Here is a 17,458-nt window from a genome sequence, read left to right as displayed (position 1 = left end):
TGGACAAAACCAGTACCTGTCGCTGGAAACTAGTTACGTTTCTGCAAGCGGTTGCATGGCCTCATTTCTTCTCTGACTGCAGACGCACAGCGAATGCACTATTAATGGTACGAGGCAGGAAATTATCAGGAGTCGCGGCCTGTCTGTGGTTCTCAGAAAGGGTGGGTGGAACGACAGCGAGGAGACCGAGAGAGAGACAGGAAAGTGTGACCTTTCTTCCAAATGTCAGCAGTGTGAGCAACGATTAATGGCTGTTTATGTGCTGGGGACACATGCCAAGATTGTGTGTGCGCATGCAACTCAAAGCCGCGCTGAAAAGTGAGGTCTTATTCGGTGCCTTGATTTCTGAAAACGGCTCATCTGTGTGTGTGCAGGAACGAACGAACGAGAATGAGTGTGTGTGTGTGATAAACAGGCTAGATTGTGCCTGCTGGCGACGTTTCAGCCCACACACAAACACACACACACACACACACACACACACATACAAACGTTAAGACCTACAAAGATCTCCGTCTCAATGTTTTTCTCTGTTTCTCTTTGACATACATCACGGTTTCCTCTCTTTTCTGTTAGACGCACGTCTCTCTGCAGTTCTCTGTAAATGAGCGCGTGTGACTCATTTCACATTTACACATCTAAAAGAACAGATGTGTGTGTGCGCGCGTTCACGCGAACAGAAAGAATGGGCAGAAAGACTCGTTACTTGAATATTGGGCCTTCATCGTCAATAGAGCTGGCTGATCTAATTACCTATGGCATTACAGGCAGTTGGAGATGCATTAATGACAGCTATAAATACTTTAATTCAATTTTAAGTGTCTAATATGCAGAACTGATTTTTAATTAATTTTCATTATTAGTAGTAGAAATAGCAGTATTATAAATATATATTATATATTATTAAACACATATACATGTATAACAAAGTTGTTGATCAGTTGATCATTTGGTGTCAGAAGTGGTTTATATGCAAGGCAAAGGAGTCTAGATTACACCTTTTTTCACCAAATTAAAATATGATCATGCCTTGATTTTTAATAAGAACAGTAAGGTCTGATTTTGCAAAGAAAAAAGTTGTCACTTAACAGAAATAATTTACAGTATAGAATATAATGTCATAGTGCAGTGGAAAAAGAATTAATGTTGTGTACGACTCCCATGAGCTTGGAGGACTGCATCCATTCATCTCTGCAATGAGTCAAATAACTTAACGTAATCTGGAATGGCAAAGAAAGTGTTCTTATCTTCACCTCCTCCATTTTACCCCTGACATGCTCAATATTGTTCATGTCTGGTGACTGGGCTGGTCAATCCAGGAGCACCTTGACCTTCTTTGTTTTCAGGAACTTTGTGGAGGCTGAAGTATGAGGAGGAGTGCTATCCTGCAGATGAATTTGTCCATTCCTGTGGTTTGTAATGTAATGGGCAGCACAAATGTCTCGCACGCCCCCATAAGAAGTCTAACCACAAACCATGATTTTTTCCTACACCAAACTTGACTGATTTCTGTTAGAATCTTGGGTCCATGGGGTTTCAACAGGTTTATGCAGTGTTTGTGATGATTGTGATGCAGTTCAACAGATGATTCATCAGAAAAATCAACCTTCTGCCACTTTTCCAAATGAAGTTATTATTTGTTGCTCTTACAACTGGCATCAACGACATGTATATACATATGAAAGAGAGAGAAATTTCATAAATTACTACAGAAATGAATCTTAAATAAAAGCTAAAACTACTAAATCTGCTCAAATATAAATAGACAAAATTATTAGCGTTCATGTGAAAACGTTTTCACAAGCATATTTTGTCATGTCTAATGGAATAAGGAAATTTTCACAGTATTTACAATATTTTTTGTTCTTCTAGGAGAAAGATAATTTGTTTTATTTTGGATGGATTGAAAGTAGTTTGAAACTATTTTTAAAGATCAATATTATTAGGCCACTTAAGAAATATTTTTTTTTCCAACTTGGTTTTCTATTTATGTTTTGCCTAGTTAGCCTAATTTGCTGAGGCAAGCCTTGAAATTGCACGTTAAGCTCACTAGTATCCTGCAAAATAACAAAAAAAAAAATAGTTTTTGCTACACTGTCATTGTGGAAAAGACAAAAGAAAATAGTTGTTGGAAATGTGTTATTAAAACAAATATATTTTTAAAAGTGTTGAAAAAAAATGTCCATGTCAATCATCACTTTGAGAAAAAACAATCATTTTTACAATACGTCTAATAATTTTTACAATTTTCACTGTAGTAATTCAGATTTATTTGATGATTTAATTACAATAGAAGTGATTGAGTATAATTGCACTCTCAGTGATCTCTTTTCAGTGTGTGGATGCTGAATGAGTCTCAAGTGTGAGTGTGTCTGTGTGTGTGGTCAGGTTGCTGGCTCAAGCATTTCTGAACTGAAGCTCTCAGGGTAATGACCGTGAGTGTAGAGGCGTCATGTGTAAATGTCATGAGTAAATTAAGAGTGCAATGCAGTGTGTGTGTGTGTGTGTGTGTGTGTGTGTGTGTGTGTGTGTGTGCGTGTGCGTGTGATGAGACCACATACTTAAATTCATGACTAACCTCACCTTGACACAGCATGCAAGTATGTTTTGTGAAGTGCAAAATACTTATAGAAATAATAATTCCTTACATTTATATAGCGCTTTTCTGGATACTGAAAGCGCAATACAAATGGGGGGGGGGGGGGGGGGGGAGTCTCTTCATTCACCAACAATGGTCAGCATCCACCTAGATGATGCGACAGCAGCCATATTGCACCACACTGCAGACACTGCAGAGGAGACAGAAAGATGAAGCTAATTATGATATGGGGATGGTAAGAGGCTAGTAGGCCAGGATGCCGGGGTTAAAGTCTCTTTCGAAGGACATTCTAGGATTTTCAATAACCAGAGTCAGGACCTCGGTTTAACGTCTCATCCGAAAGATGGCGCTCACCGAGCAGTATAGTGTCTCTTTTACTTTACTGGGGCGCTAGGACACACGCAAACCCCAGGTTGAACACCCCCTGCTGGCCTCACTAACACCACTTCCGGCAGCAACCTAGCTTTCCTATTTGGTCTCCCATCCAGGTACTGACCGGGCACAGCCCTGCTTAGCTTCAGTGGGTGACCATGAGGGAGTTGCAGAGAGCTAGCTGCCGGCTAGCAGCTAAATAGCACATGTGCTGACACAAGCTAGTATGCTACAGGTTTGACATTCATAATGCTTAACATTTTTAATGCAACATGAACTAGACCACTCTAGCAGAAAGTTAAAATGCGGTCAGCTACGCAAGATATAAGCTAAATTACACGGGTAATGCAACAAATTCATTTGACCTACCTGAAAACGACCCTTTTTGTCCTTGCGTAACATTAGATCTTACAATCGTTGTGCCACAATGCAATGCATTCTCTGTGTTGCCACTAGGGGCACTAGAGTAGACACTTGCATTAGACAAAAAAAAGCTTCTAACCAACTATCCAAATAACTTATCTGCCATGGATATATGAAGGTGTCCCCTTATTCACTACTGCCACAGTAGCGCAATAAGCAGCGAGCACTCGCGTCAACGTACTCAGGTGAAGTATGTCAGCTGTAACTGACACGAACTCGAGCAGAAGATTTCTGAACTAGCGCATATGACGGCACGGGCTAGTGTGCTACAGGTTTAAGAGCTTGCTGTCACACACATATACACACACACACACACACTCAGGCAGTCTCTAAGTGGCTGCCAGTCAGACAGCAGCTGTGAGGGCCGCCTGGTTGTCAAGGTGTCTGCTGCCTCTGTGGCAACCACTACATCACATAAAAAACTGCCGCGCATATGTGTGTGTGTGTGTGTGTGTGTGTATACAGCAGCGCAGGGGAACAAGGCAAGGTGAAGCGCCCGTGGCTTGCTCGTCTTTCCTGGTCTAACCTCGCTCTCTCTCTGGGTTTTATATGAGACATTAGGGTCTGAATAGATAATGGGAGTTGACAGCCCACCTCCACTGTCTGTTTGGCTGAACTCCCATCCGCAGCCCTTTAACCTTCTCCTTTCCTGCTTTCCTCCTGGTCCAGGCGCTCTGACGTCCTTGAGATTATCCCTCCATCTTTCTCCGCACTCTCATTTGTCCTGCGCTGCTCCGTTGTTGTCACGTTTGTGACGTATGACCTTGCGAGCGCGTTTCCGGTGCTGCCTGCGGCGTCGTCTCGCTGCTTCATCTATTCTCGGTGAAGGAGAGCAGGCCGTGAACGGAGCAGGTGCGATTTGAGTCTGTCTCGGCCAGATGACACATCAGGAGCAATTTCCTCTCTATGTCGAGACCTCTACGAAGGGAGCAGGGATTAAGAATGTATGAGCGACTGCAGCCTGTGATGCTCGTTATTTTCATTTTCTTTAAATGTTCAGAGATCTCTAAAGTATTATACACTCCTACAGAGCAAGCAATGTTTATTTTTTAGCCATGTTTGTTAATGTATTTGAATAAAATATCACATTTACCTCAGGGTGGCATGGTGGCTTAGTGGTTTCAGCTCACAGCAAGAAGGTCACCGGTTCGAGTTCTGGCTGGGCCAATTGGCATTTCTATGTGGAGTTGGCATGTTCTCCCAGTGTTTGCGTAGAGTTCCTCCAGGTGCTCCGCTTTCCCCCAGTCCAAAGACATGCGCTATATGTGAATTGGATGAACTAAGTTGTCCATAGTGTATGCATGTGTGTGTGTTTGAATGCGAGTGTACGAGTTAGGGTTGTGCCGATAGGCAATAGTATCGTGTATCGACGATAGGCAGATATCAAGCCAAGAGCGGAGACCTATGGCGATTTTAAAGAAGATACTCTCGACACACAACTTAAACATGAATTGAAAATTAAGCTAGCCTACTTAAAGGAAAAAAAAACAATGGTTTTTAAAACTGCTAGGCGATTATAGCCACGTATTCGCAAGTTTACATAAATCAGAATGCTGGTTTCTTCTGTGCATAGATAAATATAATTTAACTTGCTTTTATCCATTTAAATTACATAAATTTTGGGGCACTCCGACTAATAACAGCATACACCCGAAGTCACCATCAAATCCTGTCCCAAAAGTCTTGTTTTAAATAATTTCAGTCTCAGCGACTATTTAGCTGGAAGAGCGCATTGATTTTCATTGGTTTGAATTCTTTTCCAAGATAAAACGTAATGCAAATGAAGTGGACTATATGGACTATAGTAATACCATGTAACTTCCAGTGTTGAAACTGAAATCATGAATAATAATTAAAAAAAACCTTTAAAAAATATCTATTTTTAAACATTAATAAATACTATCACATAACATGTCAGGAATACTAAAATAACTCAAATAGTTAATAAATACCATGATTTAAGTACTATGGTACATATACATATAGTACCATACATGTTAACATTACTGATACAATCACTGTACCATGCTACTGCCATAGTTGTCACGATACCAGAGATCGTTCTCCAGAGATCGCTTGTTCTCACACAACAAATCATGGACTACACTTCCGCCTTTTCCTGGACTACATATTCAGACATGAACTTCGCCCAGATACCCATGCTCACTCATCTAGACTGATTACACTCGCAACACCTGAGGACTATCAGAGACTGATTACATTCACTACATAAGCCACTCATTCACCCTTTCAGTTGCCGAGTCCTGTTTATCCTATGATAACACTACAACGCGTTTTCCCTGTCTTGTTTTCCCGTGTTTATACCTTAGCCTTGTATTCCTGTTCTCCCTGTTTGCCGCCTGCCTTTTGACCTATTGCCTGTTATACGACTACGATTCTGGACTGCCTGTTTATACCCGTTTGCACCTGATTTGACCATTGCTTGCCTGACACGAATAAACCTGCATTTGGATCTTACCTCCAGCTGTGAGTGTCATCCCCCCGACGTAACAATAGTACCTTTTTGTAATCGTTTTTAAACATCAGATCACATATTATGCTTTCACTCCAATCATTTTTATAAATGTACATGTCTGGAAAGCATTTTAATAACTTAAATCACCAGTAAAAAAAATCTAAGAGTTAACTTTGATACTAAGCTTTGTCTAGAAAAACAAATTAGCTCAGTCCTTAGGAATAGTTACTATCAGCTGAGGATCATCACCAGACTTAAATCCATACTTTCCTTTCATGATCTGGAAAAAGTCTTACATGCTTTTATCACATCTTGTCTAGGCTATTGTATTCCTTGTATATTGGTCTCCCTCAATCTTCATTGGCACGGTTGCAGCTAGACTTTTAACAGGGCCCAAAAAACATGCTCATGTCACCAGTTTTAGCATCCCTTCATTGGCTTCCTGTTAATTTTAGAATTCAGTTCAAGGTTTTACTTGTTTTTAAAAGCACTGAAAGGGCAAGCACCTTCCTATATTTCTGAACTGATTAACTTACATTCAACTCTACAGTCCGTTAGGTTGACAAAAAGTTGCGACAAATTCCTCGGTCACAACTTAAACTGAAAGAAGATCGAGCTTTTGCAGTGTTGTTGTTAAACCATTATTTTTATTATTACTTAGTGTTATTTTACTGTTTTATAATGCGTTTTTGGTTTTGTTTAGCATTTTGGTCAGTGCCAAACTGAAATTTTACTTACCAACGTAATCTTTATTTCTTTAAAATACATGCGAACTAAAAACACATATTTTGAAGGACCTGTTAATCCAAAAAAGAAAAAAAAAATGACTGAAACTCATATGGATTCAAACCTATTTAAAAACCCTTCTTTCTACTGTAGAACACAAAAAGAGATGTTTAGCAGAATGTTCGAGCTGCTCAAAATGCCAAACATTCTAAAACTGGTTTACACAAGTTAACCCAAGTCAAATGTTTTTTTCTGCGAACAAGCCGAAATTAAAAGCCATCATTCACCAAAAAACCTCCCGCCCTTCAAACCTTCATAACATCAGTGATGTCCTTAAATGAGGCGTTTGCAAAGCCGTTGTGATGATACCTGAGAGGCGTCATCATAAAATTCCTCAAGCCAGAGGCGTTTCGAAAACTTACACAGTTGTTGGAAGGACTAATTGTGTTGAAATAGGTGGAGGTCAGAGGCCAGCGACCTTTAGAGACACGTCTGACGCAGGCCGTTGTGTTTCAAAGCAACGGACCATAATGAGTTCTTCCTCCCTGTCAATCAACAGTGTAACACTAGTACACGGCACGCATCATTACACACAAACATACATACACAGACGGGCTGCTTGTGTGTTTCAGCGTGAGCGTGCAGAGGACGTTTTTCACGCAGTTATAAGGAGCGTCTCTCGTGTGCGGAATAATCGAATCGCGCTGTCATACGGAAAGAATTATTCCCCTCGTATCGCCGTGCGGGCAGTAATTGGATACAATTTAACATTTGCAGCTGCTTGCCTGTCTGTTCCCCCTCACACACACACACACACACACACACACACACAGACATTAAAACACACACACTGTCGTGCGTGGAGCATCGCGCAGGGAGAAGGAGAGGAATAATTTCTCAGCTCTCAGGAAGCACGCTCACCGTGACAAACGGATTACCGCGAGCGCTCTGTGTGTGTGTGTTTGGTAGACAGAGAGCTATATAAATTATTATTTCTATAAATGTTGAGAAATATCACCAGAAATGTAGCTAAATGCGAAAAGCTCATTTTGTGGATGTTCCTGAAAGGAAAAAAAAAAAAAGGCATTTAACTTTTTTTTATATCATTTATTTGCATTACCATATTAAAATATAACTTGTGTACATTATGTATTAATATTTATCATTTATTCTGTATATATTAGGGGTTAAACGACTGTAGATTTTTGGAAGTCGACTTGTGTAATCAAAGTTGAGTCCGCATCGACTAGTCGCTGGTGAAATCCAAAAAAAAAAAAAAAGATACACAAATTGCAAATGTTTCATGCATGCCACAATTTACGATTTATTTGCAGGAAAACTATTCACATCCTGTTTGACAGCTCATAACACGTTGCAAAAAACAATGCAACATTACCAATGACTGATTTTACTGCAAAACAAATGCACTGCCAACACTTTCACTTTGTTACTAATGCAACATTAACACCCGGCTAATTTTACTGCTGAATAAATAGTCAACAATAGGGGAGTCAAAATGAATAGTTTTTTTTTTTTTGGTGCACTGCGATACAGATGTGGACAATTCGGTCACGGTTCAGTTATAATCGTAACCGTTTATTATGTACTGACGTCATTTATATGTGCTATGACGCCAAAGCTAACTATGGTGAGGGAGGCGAACCAGAGTATTTACAATGCTTCAACTACTTAAAATACAGAAACTGCACAATTTCACTGAGTGTATGTTTTTTGGACAGTCTTCTACTGACACCTACAGCAGAAGCCCCTATTTCACTGCGATTAAGAAATTGAAAGTAAACTCCATTTCTCTCTCTCACTGTAGTCTTTTTGACCTGCTGGCATGACTTTTCCTCTCTGCCGTTACAGCAATACTTCTGAATACAGACACAAACACCTGTCTGCAGTGCGAGTTTTATCATCAGCGTCTATTGTGAATCAGCTGTGATCGCTGATGTCGTTTATCAGTGTCACTCATTAGTAAACAGCACTAGCGTGTTAGAGCCAATCGCAGTTCTTTCTGTTCTTAGGGGTGTACGGAAGAACTCGCTAGACAAGGCTCAGAAAGCGAGCGAGCAACTTATGCTTGTTTATTTGCTACAAATGTTCATGTTGTTCGGTGCATCTACTTGAGTTTTTAAAAGGTACAGTTTATATATCTGACTGTATAAAAAGGACAAAATTGTATTATAAATAATATATAAATTTTAATACAAGAATTGTTGCTGTGAAAAAAATATAAAACTGTATGGAAAGCATCATCAATGCACCATAAAATCAAATTGAACCGAATTGATGGCATGATAATCATAACCGAACCGTGAGACCAGTGTAGGTTCACACCTCTAGTCAACACATTGATCATCTAGAAAGAATGTAGCAATAACAGATATTTTCAAGCATACGTCGTCAGCACACAGATTCATGTGAAGTTATTCATAACAACATAATACACAAGACAAAGACTATATTCTTAAGCATTATTACACTGTCAGTGACTTGCTCAGACGCATATTTTACCGCTATGCTGGTGTGCACTAGAAAACTACACAGGTCGGGCACTGGCTCATCTTGGTTATCGGATGTGTCTTCATTGCACATTTTCACCAGGGATGATATTTAAACATGCTATAAAGTTAGACACACTTCCGTGGCTGCACTTTCCACGCTGCGCCTCATGGTCTATTTGCAGAGGGCAGCAGCCAATCACATTACTTTTCCAGGATTTGGTAATTGTGACCGGCTAGCATCTGCTCTAGTGTATTTGCATGGAGCGACCTAACTGGCTTCTGTTAAAGTTAACGAGAATTTTTAAAGCTGACATAAGAAAAATAGCATTTTAAAAAGTACAAAAAAAAAAAAGACTTTAAAAGACTTTCAATAATCCTTCATGTGTGAAGCTGCCATGTAGTTCAGGTCAAACCATTTGATCTGCGCAGCGTGACTAGTTAACGCGATTAGTAGACTAGTTGGTTCAACCTCTAGTATATATAGACATTCTGCGCATTTATCCACCAGGCCAGGCATGAATAACACCATAGAAAGATACCACGTTCATCTTCATCAATCACAATGAGCAAAGCAGTGATTGTCATGCACATCTGGTCAGGAAAGCGGGGTTGTGTTATCAGAAGTAAATGTCCACCGAAGTCCAGAGGGCAATCTTGTGCGGAAACTCCAAATAACGTTGCAAAATAAACAGATTTAACTACTTTCAGGGATTAACGACTACTGAATAATTTCACTAAAAGGACTTATTTTATTTCAAATGTTATGAAGCTTGTTTGGAGCGAAAACATATGTATGAAGTATTTTCATGAGCAGTATTTGTTTACTATACAAAATCGTAGATTACTGATAAGCTATGCATACAGCTGGCATCATCACACAATAATTATCTCAAGGCCATAAACATCCGATGAAATAGATTTGGATTTTGAATGCTATTTAAAGGCAGTTTATTAGTTAGAATTGAAAATTGACAAAAACAAAAATTCACAAAGCCTATCCTAAGTACAAAATATCAGGTCTGTACAGAAAAACAAAAAAAATCGCCACAATTTCTCAAATGTCCAGACATTAACATGAAGTAAATTTCATTTCTGATTTTTTTAGAAGGTTTTCACTTTTGAAGTTATAGAACAAGGGAGATTATGGATCGTAAAATGTGAGAAGGGATCGACATAGAACCTCGAGAATTAAACTCAGATCTGTTAACTCTGTTACCATTAGGCTATTAGAGCCAACTCAATTTCTTTGATTTAGCTTGAAAATGATTGAAAGGGTGAATAAGAAATCTTTAAAAACATTTGTAACTTTTTCCTAATTTTAAGACCTTACCACTTTTGTGCTATTTGATTCGTCTAAATCTCAAGTATAAATACAAGTGTGTGTGTGTGTGTGTGTGTGTGTGTGTGTGTGTGTGTGTGTGGCATACTCACCTCAGGTTTGAAAACATTTGGTCGCCAAAGGCAGCGGCGAGTTAAAGCGCGGCAGAGAGAGAAGAGAGAGCGAGGGAAATTGAAAGCAGCAGCTGGCGGTGGGAGTGAGATCAGCCCGGGCAGGAAGCATTAAATCTGAGTCTTTAGGGGCTCTGCAGTCTGTGTGCCGCTCGCGTATATGCGTGTGAGTGGGACGATAAAGGAGCCTCGTAAACCGGCGCTTTAACGACACGCTGCGCTCGTTAAACCCGACAGCAGCCAGAGCGACGATCTGCAATCAGCTCACGTGCACGCTCCACAATCAAAACGGAGCGCGTTCCCGAAACTCCGTTTATTTTTAGTATGGAAAAGTACGGGAGTTTTGAGCTAATCTGCTAATGCCACGTGAATGCATTGTTTTTCAACAGGTACCATAGGGTTTACCATGTTTTAGACAGTGGCCATGTTTTCCCTAGCATACAGTGATCTAGAACATGACATTTATGGTTTTCACAACTTCATGGTATGTATATTCCACCATTTTAAAAGAATAGTAGAATTAGACGTTCATGCACATTTAAATTCAAAAGTCTTTCTGAAAGAAGTCAAAGAATGTGTTACATGAACAAAAACAGAAATATTGTGAAACATTATGCTATTTATGGTGCTCCAGAAGCATACACTCACCAGCCAGTTTATTAGGTACACCTGTCCAACTGCTTGTTAACGCAAATGTCTAATCAGCCAATCACATGCCAGCAACTCAATGCATTTTAAGCATGTAGACATGGTCAAGACCATCTGCTGCAGTTCAAACAGAGCATCAGAATGGCGAAGAAAGGTGATTTAAGTGACTTTGAATGTGGCATGGTTGTTGGTGCCAGACAGACTGGTCTCAGTATTTCAGAATCTGCTAATCTTCTGGGATTTTGATGCACAACTATCTCTAGGGTTTACAAAGAATGGTCCAAAAAAAAAAAAAAAAAAAAAAAAGAGAAAATATCCAGTGAGCGGCAGTTCTGTGGGCGCAAATGCCTTGTTGATGCCAGAGGAGAATGGCCAGACAGTAACTCAATTAACCACTTATTATAACTGAGGTATGCAAAAGAGCATCTCTGAACACAAAGCATGTCCAACCTTGAGGGGGATGGGCTACAGCAGCAGAAGACCACACCGGGTGTCACTCCTGTCAGCTAAGAACAGAAAACTGAGGATGCAATACGCACAGGCTCAACAAAATTGGACAATAGAAGATTGGAAAATGTTGCCTGGTCTGACGAGTCTCGATTTCTGCTGCAACATTCAGATGGTAGGGTCAGAATTTGACATAAACAACATGAAAGCATGGATTCATCCTGCCTTGCATCAATAGTTCAGGCTGGTGGCGGTGGTGTAATGGTGTGGTGGATATTTTCTTGGCATGCTTTGGGCCCATTAGTACCAATTGAGCATAGTGTCAACGCCACAGCCTACCCGAGTGTTGTTGCTGACCATGTTCATCCCTTTATGACCACAGTGTACCCATTTTCTGATGGCAACTTCCAGCAGGAAAACACGCCATGTCAAAGTGTGAATCATCTCAGACTGGTTTCTTGAACATGACAATGAGTATTTAACTGTACTCAAATGGCCTCCACAGCCATCAGACTCAATCCAATAGAGAAGCTTTGGGACATGGTGGAATGGGAGATTCGCATCATGGATGTGCAGCAGACAAATCTGCAGGAACCGTTTAATGCCATCATGTCAATATGGACCAAAATCTCTAAGAAATATTTCCAGCACCTTGTTGAATCTATGCCATGAAGAGCTGAGGCAGTTCTGAAGGCAAAAAGGGGTTCCAACCCAGTGGTGTACCTAATAAAGTGGCCAGTGAGTATATTATATGGGCCAAAATATTATTTTATTAAATTGGGTTTAATTAGGAAAAAAACTAATGATGAATTAGAATATAATTACAGAATTATAGTTGTTGAATTATAATATATATATAACAATAAAAGTTATCCACAAAATGACCACGGCTTCTGAGCTCCAGTCAAGTGGACTCTTATTGTTTATAGAGTTGGCCGAGAAAGGAGCAGGAGGCGCAGGCGATGTATGCCTGCTTGTGTGTGTGTGTGTGTGCGTGTCATGCAATAACACAGAGAGGCCTCTAATGCCGTCACAGGGGAGTTTCCAGAGGGACCGGCCCCTCGCGAAATTCGTGTCAGTGCTCGAATTTACTGCCAAGCACGCGGTCCACCCCACCTCCTCCTCTTCATCCCCCTTGAGCACTTTTCTTCTTCTCTTTGCTCTCGCCGCTCAAGTAGCCTGTAACGCAAACATGCTGTGGGCAAGAGGCGTCAGGGAGCTTGAAATGGTTGGGAAAAAGCTCTGGTACCAGTTGTGTGCACACAGTGTCAAGGCAATTAACAATTAATGGGCCTGGTTATGAACCAGGTGTCGCTGGATACACAACACTGGCTTCGCTGTGAAATATTGTGGTGACAGGTTATAATGACACGCCATTAACAAACACTTCTGCAATCTGAGCCCATCAGTACTTGATGTATATTCACATATTTATGGATCAAAGTTGGGACATTAACTAGTAAACATTACATTCCAGCTGTACATATCTTGCATACATATCCAAATGCAAAAACCTGCTTTAATTGATTTATTTTATTTTGCCGCCTATATTGCTTTTCTTTTTACGCAAAAAAAATGTTTTAGACATGTCAGTGCTGAGAGCCTTGTGGCTGGCACATCTCAAGTTCAATTACAGACTCGCAGACCTGTCCCAATCCCCCAACTCACTCACCCCAACTTCGCTTCCTGTCCACAAAACTGCAAAAAAATAAAAAATAAATAAATAAAATAAAAATTGTTGGAGTAATTTTGCATTGAGTTGATTTTCCCATCTGATAGATCATTATCAGTCTACTGCACTGCATTTTGCACAGCGTGTGCTTACTTTACTAGTCAGTAACATTACAAATATAGTTGGAACTAGACATGGGCCAGTATAAGATTCAGACGGTATAACCTTAGATAAAAATATCACGGTTTTCACGGTACTGTGAACACTGCTCTAAAAAAAATTCTTTTTATATGTCTATCAGAGATATTTCTGCTAGAGATACTGTTGTCCTAAAACACGAAACAAAGTAAATAAAATAAAAAAAAATCCTACATATACCTTAGGAACGGTATTATTGAAAATTTTAATGTAATGTGTATTTATTGTGTATGGCCATACACCCAAAGCACTTCACAATCATGAGGGGGGGTCTCTCCACACCACCACCAGTGTGCAGCATCCACTTGGATGATGCGACGGCAGCCACAGGTCAACGGCGCCAGTGCGCTCACCACACACCAGCTATTGATGGAGAGGAGAGACAGTGATCGGTGGAAAGGGATGATTGGGAGGCCATGATCGTAAGGGCCGATAAAGGGACTTTGGCCAGGACACCGGGGTTACACCCCTGCTCTTTCACGTGAAGTGTCATGGGATTTTTAATGACCACAGAGAGTCAGGACCTCGGTTTAACGTCTCATCCGAAAGACGGCGCCCACTGACAGTGTAGGTCCCCTTCACTTTTACTGGGGCATTAGGACTCACACAGACCACAGGTTGAGCGCCCCCTGCTGGCCTCTCTAACAACACTTCCAACAGCAACCTAGTGTTCCCTAGTGGTCTCCCATCCAGGTACTGACCAGGCTCAGCCCTGCTTAGCTTCAGTGAGTAACCGGTCTTGGGCTGCAGGGTGACATGGCTGTTAAAAGGTTTTAAATGATTTTAAAACCTTGCCTTTTTCAAACCGTGGTATACCTTGAAAACTATTATCATCCCATGCCTAGTTGGAACACGTGCACACTGCATTTACCTGGCAGCAGCCAACCTCGACTGAAGGGGGCGATAAATTCCTCACGTCTACACTTTTAGAGCTGCCGTTCACAAAAGAAGAAAGATCGAAGTAGATCATTAAAGACCTTAATGTTACAGTCTGTTTCCCAATAGCATCATATCTTTAGTAGCACTTCAAAATCATTGTACATGTCCCGAGTGCTCTGGGGTAATCATTAAGGCCCTATGTGTATCGTAAGAAGGGAGTTATGAGGTCACTTGCAGGACAATTGGCAAAATAAACCTTTAACTTTACTAAAGTGTAGTGTAATAAAAATTAAACATTTTGACTTCATTGTATATTTTATTACTCTTTTTAAAAATTATATATGGGATTAAACATCTTGTATGAGTGAACAATAATTAATAAAAGAGGTAATGTAGGATATATGTTTTCAAAGACTGGGGAGAATTAGGGATACTTAAAGAATATGTCAGTGATTTACTGACATGCACAAAAATCATCCATGTATTGGGCAAGTTATTTACGCAATTTAGTTTATGTTCAGCCATTTTGCTTCAGTCTGACAAGTACCTTATATTTGTCTTGATTGCTAATCCACATGAGATAATGATTGTGGTGTTAAATGTTCAGGATACAAGTCCTTAGAACAGGGGTGTCAAACTCAATTCCTGAAGGGCCGCAGCGCTGCACAGTTTAGTTTAAACCCTGCTCCAACACACTTACCTGTAGGTTTCAAACAAGCCTGAAGGACTCAGTTAGTTTGATCAGGTGTGTTTAATTAGGGTTGGAACTAAACTGTGCAGAGCTGCGGCCCTTTTGGAACTGAGTTTGACACCTGTGCCTTAGAAGGTTTGATTTATCACTTCCCAATTGAACAGCAACATTTTTAGGAAATGCATGTGGAATTGAGACAAGAATCCATAAACTTAAACATAGAGGTTGCTCTTGAAGGTCCCCTGAAGTTCTTGAAAATATGCAGTTTTATTCGATGTTTGATGTAATCAACCGAAATATGATGAGAGGGTGGAACAGAGCAGCTCCTCCCCTTTCTGAAAACAGCCAATAGTGTTTTGTTTTAGCACAGCTCTGCCACTGAGTGGTTGAGCTCATGTGCATCAAATAAAACACAAATGAGAAGTTTCTCGAAGGGGCATGTCCAATACTAGAGAGTATTTGATTGGTTATGATGTGATGAGAAACAATAGTGTGAGGTGATGTAATAAAAACCGTTGGTCCATTTGGGGCAGAAGTGACAATCTACAAGCTTTACATACAAGTTTTCTATCCTCTAGATGTGAATTTTGTCACCGTTCGAGGCACGCTAGCTTACTCATTCATTTATTTATTTTCTTTCGGCTTAGTCCTTTTATTAATCAGGGGTCGCCACAGTGGAATGAACCGCCATTTTATCCAGCACATGTTTTACCCAGCGGATGCCTTCCAGTCGCAACCCAACACAGAGAAAGACCCTTACACTCTTATTCACACACAGACATTACCCCCAATTTAGCTTATTCAATTCACCTATACGGCATGTCTTTGGACTGTGGGGAAAACCAGAGGAAACCCATGCCAACACAGAGAGAACATGCTAACTCTACAAAGAAATGCCAACTGACCCAGCAGAGGCTCAAACCATATCCTAAAAAGGAATAATACTGATACTAAAAATTTTAGTTTAAAAAAAAATCTTGAAGCTCAACTGTCTCAAAAGCAAAAGAACATCTATGCTGCCTTAAAATGTCCTAATCCCACACTTAGGGTGCTTTAGTTCGCTGTAGTTACCTGTAGTTCGCTTCATTTGGTCCAGACCAAGGGCAATAAATGATACATTGTTGCATTTTCTGCTGTCATTGGGTCGTTTTCACACCACACTGCTGGCTTTGGTCCGAACCATTTGAAACAAACCAAAATGCAGTCATCTGACAAAATCCACATCTCTTATTGGCCAGATGTTGTTGAACATATTTCCTAAACTGCTTATGGATTGGTCAGAAAAAGCCAATGAACTCCTGCAAGTAAACAAAACCGGCAGATACAAGATGCCGTTTTTACTCTGAAGGGGACGACAGCGATGACTGATTGTATGCCTGCTTTAGACAAACTATACATTTCGAGATTGAAGCACGGCTGCGGCTGAAAAACAGTGTTTAATGCATCGCTCGTCACTTCAGGAGGAGGTGTGAATTCATTTAGCTAAACTGCAACATTGTCATCTTGCGGAAATATTACCAACGATCCATCAGGTAATGTTTTCCCTACTCTCTATCTGTTGGTAAAGCGCTGTCAACAAATATTTTTCCTCCATATCCCATAATGCACAGCGCATCGGCCTACGGCAGCTGGATTAGTCCAAAAGTCGCAGTACTTTTTGCGGTTGGACCTGTTTTAGTACGAATCATATTCTCACCACAAACAAACCACTCCAGGGTTCGTTTGAAAGCGTACCAAGACCACCTCTTCAAGCAGGTCTCGGTACAGTTATTTGGTCTGCTTTTGGTGCGTACTAGAGTACGATTGCTGCATTCTCACCTGCCCAAACGAACCGCACCAAAAGGGAAAACTAACTCCAGTGCGATTCAAATGAACTAAATAAGGCAGGTGTGAAAGCACCCTTAAAGTGTGTCAACTTTTGTACTTAAGTACAAAAACAGCATGGCCATTGGATTCAGATGCATCTTACCATCTTACAGCCTTAATAATCATGTAGACCTACTTTCTTTGAAAAAGTCCCTAGAGTTATTGTAAGAATATGATGCAAGCTTCCATTACATTATAAACTCTATTGGGCGCATTTCCGAATACAAATGTTTTTTCATGCACTTATACACAATACGAGTAAATACTTTATGCATTAAATGAGTATTGATTCATTCAAAGCAAGCAGACCATTGTTTAACACCACTCATTAGCTGCACATCTGCAGTTCGCATTATTGCAACAATCTGATTGCACGCTTCCATTACATTATGAACAGTGTCAGGCGCATTACAGAACGCAACAACGAGCAACCTAGATGCATAGGCACTAAACATTGGCTGCGCATCTGCAGAGCTCTAACTCACACAAAGTCTGAATCCAC

At 40.4% G+C, this 17,458-nt stretch overlaps 1 long non-coding RNA gene across 7 annotated transcripts in view; it reads right to left on the bottom strand.

Moving 5' to 3' along the window:
• The window catches only part of LOC147831513 (uncharacterized), a 267,831-nt gene that overhangs the window by 231,357 nt on the left and 19,016 nt on the right, over window positions 1–17,458 (bottom strand). For 4 of the 7 annotated variants that reach the window (XR_015521745.1, XR_015521741.1, XR_015521746.1 and 1 more), the window contains exon 1: window positions 10,538–10,850. The exons of 2 other annotated variants lie outside the window; for them this stretch is intronic. This is a non-coding gene — a long non-coding RNA (uncharacterized LOC147831513). Of the gene's footprint in view, window positions 1–2,648; window positions 2,790–10,537; window positions 10,851–17,458 lie in introns of those variants that run through there. One more of the 7 variants, XR_015521743.1, reaches the window with a different exon arrangement.

The sequence above is a fragment of the Danio rerio genome, chromosome 22, assembly GCF_052040795.2.
Source record: "Danio rerio strain M-AB ecotype USA chromosome 22, GRCz13ab, whole genome shotgun sequence".
Classification (NCBI taxonomy): domain Eukaryota; kingdom Metazoa; phylum Chordata; class Actinopteri; order Cypriniformes; family Danionidae; genus Danio; species Danio rerio.
Note: the sequence above shows the minus strand (reverse complement) of the source record. Positions and strands in the feature narration are given on the sequence as shown.